The sequence below is a fragment of the Nipponia nippon genome, unplaced genomic scaffold (assembly GCF_047370975.1).
Source record: "Nipponia nippon isolate SJK-2023a ecotype South Korea unplaced genomic scaffold, ASM4737097v1 scaffold_33, whole genome shotgun sequence".
Classification (NCBI taxonomy): domain Eukaryota; kingdom Metazoa; phylum Chordata; class Aves; order Pelecaniformes; family Threskiornithidae; genus Nipponia; species Nipponia nippon.
In genome coordinates this window covers 2444570-2450385 of record NW_028262351.1, presented here as the reverse complement: position 1 = coordinate 2450385, position 5816 = coordinate 2444570, and the positions used below count along the sequence as shown (strand labels likewise).

Genomic DNA, 5816 nt, shown 5'->3' with positions numbered 1-5816 from the left:
ACTGAATGAACTCAACAGACCTTTTAGAGGGATAGCCTATAGACTAAGGAAATGATATCTGTGTGTGTGTGTGTGTATATATATATCAAAAGATAGGAAAAGTGGTGGTGATTAATTGGAATGTATTGGAAAGTGTAAGACCTGGGCATGACGTATATGGTATGGAATAAGGGGTGGATACTGTCCTGGTTTCAGCTGGGATAGAGTTAATTTTCTTCCCAGTAGCTGGTATAGTGCTGTGTTTTGGATTTAGGATGAGAATCATGTTGATAACACACTGATGTTTTAGTTGTTGCTGAGTAGTGTTTATACTAGTCAAGGACTTTTCAGCTTCCCATGCTCTGCCAGGTGCACAAGAAGCTAGGAAGGAGCACAGCCAGGACAGCTGACCCAGACTGGCCAAAGGGCTATTCCATACCATATGACATCATGCTCAGTATATGAACTGGGGGGAGTTGGCTGGGAGGCAGTGATCACTGCTCAGGGATGTGCTGGGCATCAGTCAGGGGGTGGTGAGCAATTGTGTCGTGTATCACTTGCTTTGTATATTATTATTGTATTATATTATTATTATTATTACAACTATTACTGCTATTCTATTTTATTTTACTTCAATTATTAAACTGTTCTTACCTCAACCCACGAATTTTCTGACTTTCACCCTTCCAATTCTCTCCCCCATCCCACTGGGGTGGGGAGTGAGTGAGCGGCTGTGTGGTGCTTTGTTGCTGGCTGGGGTTAAACCACGACAGACAGGGAGATCACTCAGCAGTTACCGTCATGGGCAAAACAGACTCAGCTTGGGGTAATTAATTTAATTTATTGCCAATCAAATCACAGTAGGGTAATGAGAAATAAAACCAAATCTCAAAAACAGCTTCCCCCACCCCTTCCTTCTTCCGGTGTTCCACTTCACTCCCAGTTTCTCTACCTCCTCCCCCCCAGCAGCACAGGGCAACAGGAAATGAGGGTTGCAGTCAGTTCATCATACGTTGTCTCTGTGGCTCCTTCCTCCTCACACTCTTCCCCTGCTCCAGCATGGGGTCCAATACAGAGGATAATATCTATCTATCTGTTAAAGGACAGGGGAGAGTAGTTAATGAGAATGTATGCTGGGTATAAAGATGGTTTAAGTATACAGTATAAGTTGTAAGTGTTGGTAAGAAGGGATTTCAGTAATGAGAATTAGATACAATGGGATGGTTAGAAGATCTATAAATGTATTAAGTTATGTGGGACCTGAGCATGACACAAATGGTATGGAATAAAGGGTGGAGATTGTATTGGGTTTGACTGGGATGGAGTTAACTTTTCCCATGGCACCCCTCATAGTGCTGTGCTTTGTATTGGTAGCTAGAAAGGTGTTGATAACACACCAGTGTTTTGGCTACTGCTGAGCAGTGCTCACAGCATCAAGGCACTCTCCAACCCCCACCCGCCCCCCCCCCGCCCCAAAGGCCAGTAGGCTGGGGGTGAGCAAGAGGTTGGGAGGGGACATAGCTGGGACAGCTGACATGTACTGACCAAAGAGATATTTCATATCATATGACATTGTGCTCAGCAATAAAAGCTCGAGGAAAGGAGGAGGAGTGGGGGCATTTGTTATTAAAGTATTTGTCTTCCGAAGCAATCGCCAAGGCCCTGCTTCCCAGGAAGTGGCTGGACATCACCTGCTGATGGGAAGTAGAGAAAAAAAAAAATCTTCTTTTTTTGTTTCCTTTGCTTCTGTGCACGGCCTTTGCTTTTCTTTATTAAACTGCCTTTATCTTGACACACGAGCTCTTTTTCATCTTATTTTCTTCCCCTCTGTCCTGCTGAGGAGAGGGAGTGATAAAGTGGCTTGGTGGGCACCTGGCAGCCAGCCAAGATCAACCCACCACACCTCAAAATATGTTTATTGCTTTCATAAAAATACCTAACCCACAGTTTTGCTCCTTACATCCTATATATGAGAACTACACCACCCCTGTAACTTCTCTGATAAACATCAAATGAAAGATAGGAATATAGGAACAATGAGACAATAATAAAGTTACAGAGAAAGGCTACAAATGTATGAACAAATACTGGCAATGTTCAATAACCCAGAAAGCATGTTTTGGGGTGTTTCTCAACTCCACAATGAACAAAAGCCTGATGGTGAGGCATAAAGAGGCTACGGCCCTTCTGCAGTTCCAGGATTGCCTCAGTAACTGCAATGGGAAGCCACAACCTGTCCTTTCAGGCTGAAAACAGGAGACAGAAGGTAAACTGCATAAGACACAGTCTTGCTCCCATCCCTTGTTCACCAATCAACTTAGTGCTAATGCCCTTATAGTCCACAAGGACACAGGGACCGTCATCTGGTACCTTTTTAGGTTTTCCAAACATTGTGGCACATGCCAAAATTGTGATAAATGTAACCTAATCCTCAAAATGACCCGTCCTTTCCCAAATGGATGGGGAATAAGCTAATTTGCAATGGGGAAAAATATCATTTCTAGATCCCCAAACTGACAACTAGCCTTGGAAACACCAGAGATGTAGCAATTAGTGAAAGGCAGGGGATAAAATGAGATCACACTACAACCTCCAGCCAGCAAACCAAATCAGCATGTGCAATAAAAGCTAATACTGTGGCTTTGGTATGGTTTCCAGAACCCACTGGATCTGAACCCCCTAAACATGTGACATCCTCCCAGTGACTTGTACTGCAGGTGGAAAGTACAGAGAAGCACCAGAAAGGGAGAGCATCTTTGCAATAATGTAACTAAGCAGTTCCCCAGCCCAGTCCCAGAGCAGTGGTGGAGCTAAGGGCAAATGCAGTTTACACACTTCCTATATGGGAAAAATAGATTTTAACTTTCTCTCTTTATTTAAACCAAACAGGTTTGAATATCCATCTATTTCCAAATGTTTTTTGTTGTTTTTACCTGATCGTGAAAGTGATACCAGAGGTGACAATTCCAATTTTATTTCTTCATCTGAAGACAGCTAGATTCCCCGAGTGCTGTAAAAACAGAAATAATTATCACAGAATCACAGAATGGTTGAGGTTGGAAGGGACCTCTGGAGGTCATCTAGTACAGCCCCCCCTCCTCAAGCAGGGCCACCTAGAGCAGTTGCCCAGGACCATGTCCAGACAGCTTTTGAATATCTCCATGGATGGAGATTCCACAACGTCCCTGGGCAACCTATTCCAGTGCTCAGTCACCCTCACAGTCAAAAAATGTTTCCCGATGTTCAGAGGAAACATCCTGTGTTTTCGTTTCTGCCCATTGCCTCTTGTCCTGTCACTGGATATCACTGAAAAGAGCCTGGCTCCATCCTCTTTGCACCCTCCCTTCAGGTATTTATCTACAATAATGAGATTCCCCTCTGAGCCTTCTGTTCTCTAGGCTAAACAGTCCCAGCTCTCTCAGTCTTTCCTCATAGGAGAGATGCTCCTGTCCCTTCATCGTCTTAGCGGCCCTTTGCTGGACTTTCCCCAGTAGCGCCATCTCTCTTGTACTGGGGAGCCCAATACTGGACACAATACTCCAGGTGTGACCTCACCAGTGCTGAGCAGAGGGAATGATCACCACCCTCGACCTGCTGGCAACACTCCTAAGGCAGCCCAGGATACCATTAGCCGCCTTTGCAGCAAGGGCACATTGCTAGCTCATGATCAATTTTGCATCCACCAGGACCCCCAGGGCCTTTTCTGCAGAGCTGCTTTCCAGCTGGTCAGCCCTCCCAGCATATACTGGTGCCTGGGGTTATAATTATTGTTGGTCGGCGGGGTGGTGAGCGGTTGCATCACTTGTTTTTCCTGGGTTTTGTTCCTCTTTTTTATTTAGAAAGCAAGGGTGTCCTTTCTGAACCTCGTGACTCAACAGGAGGGTCTTTCTTACTCCATTAGACATAAAATGTTGACCAAGTCTGAGACTAGGACTGGACCTACCCTCACCTAAGCTCCATCATTAGTTCAGAAAGCAAGGGGGTCTGCTCTGAACCCTGTGACTCAACGGGAGGGTCTTCCTTACTCTTTGCATCTCTGGTTTCTCTGTGAATCATTCTAACTCGAGTGTAACTCCTCAGTTTTCCTTTCTATGATTCTTCCATGCAGTAAATAATAGAGTGAACCTTGCCATTGAACTTTGTTAAGTTGCACTTTTACAACATCATATTAAAGACGCTTTTGCTGATACCTTTGTTGGTGATTCCTTAAGTGTTCTAAATCACCCATTTGCGACAAATTGGCATAGTCGGCAGGATGGCAAGTAGTATCACTGATTACTTACGAAAGCATGGAATAAGTCTGAGTCCCAAATTCTCAGAAGAATGGACTTGTGAGAATTGGCATGATTGGGAAGCTATGAAAACACAGCTAAATATAGCCCGAGGGTGTATAAAGAATGGAAAAGGTAAAGGAATTATTTGCAAAATGCTAGGTACTTGTTTAGAAGCTGCTCATCAATATAGGAGGAATAACAATAAAAGGGAACAGGACCAAAAAGAAGATATTGAAGGCAGAAAGGCAGCTGTGTTAATACTGTCTTTGAAAATTGAACAGCTGCAGAAACAGTTACAGGAGGAAAAGGAAAGCAAACAAAAATTTAGAATAAAGGGTCAAAATGAAGCTTATGCATGCTCCTCATCCCCCTGACATTGTACAGATTAGAAAATTAATTGCATCCCCGGAAGTATGGGATGGGAATATATGGGGTAACCCCAATAATAGTGATTCAGGAGATGATGACTCTACTTTCTTCAAATCCCCCTGAATATGAAGCCAGACCTATTCTTAAAAGGGAAATATCTGAAGGACCTCGGCGTGGTGCTCCATGATACATTGTACGAGCCACTCCCTAGGATCCAATACAACTGGCAAATTTGCAAGAGAAATATGGCAGAAAGCCAGGTGAAACTGAAACAGAGTATTTGTGGTGAGTCTGCCTGAGTGGCGGCGACCGAATAATGCTGGCTGGAGATGAAGCAAATGGCTTTTGGGGTCCAGGAGTTCTCTTAAATTTAGGACCAGAACCGGCAGATGGATCCCATTCTATTACTAGCAGGATAGCTTATTGGGCTGGAGGAATTGATGCTATGGAATGAGGTGAACCCTCTATAATCCCCATAAGATCTCTTAACGAGCTCTCTACAGCCATCACAAAAGCTGCCTGCATACAAGCCATGCATAGATGAGAACTCGGTGATATCCCAATACCTGCTGCAATTAATTATACGATGCTAAAATCACTACTTAGAAGAGCCCTGGCAGTTCTTAAACCTTACATAATTGCTACGCAATGCTTCGATATACACCATATACCCAGTCATTGGGATTAAATCAACATGGAACTGTCCTCTATCCATTAGAACATAGAGAATGGGCCCAACAAAATGGGAACAAATGGCAAACTATTGATGTCAATGCATGTGTTGGATGGGAACAACAGGGTTTTATTTGTGAAAGTAATACCATTAAGGCCCAAGACATTTGTCTTGACACTGAACAAGATGTTTGTCATTTTGAAATACATCCTGATGAAATCCCTGAAACTATATTTGTATATGTTGGAAACAGATGTGTTTGAGAACCCTTTGTGATTCTATATTTATAGACAATACCACCATAGATATATACAGTCACTCAAATATCTGTATTTGTAATTTTACCAAAATCATAGGATGCAACTTTAACTATTCAGCTCCTGTCACAACTCACCAATTCTTACAATCTAACTATACATCGTATCAAGATTTATTGCCTACCTCCATTGGAATGAATCTCACATTGGTGAGAAAACTGTTGCAACACAATGACCTGAGTCAATTGTTAAAATGAATTCGGA

The 5816-nt window shown here is 43.2% G+C and overlaps 1 pseudogene; it reads left to right on the top strand.

Annotated features, from left to right (window-relative positions):
• The first annotated feature begins 4234 nt into the window (after positions 1–4234).
• On the top strand, positions 4235–5310 carry LOC148054181 (uncharacterized; annotated as a pseudogene).
• Positions 5311–5816: the final 506 nt, after the last annotated feature.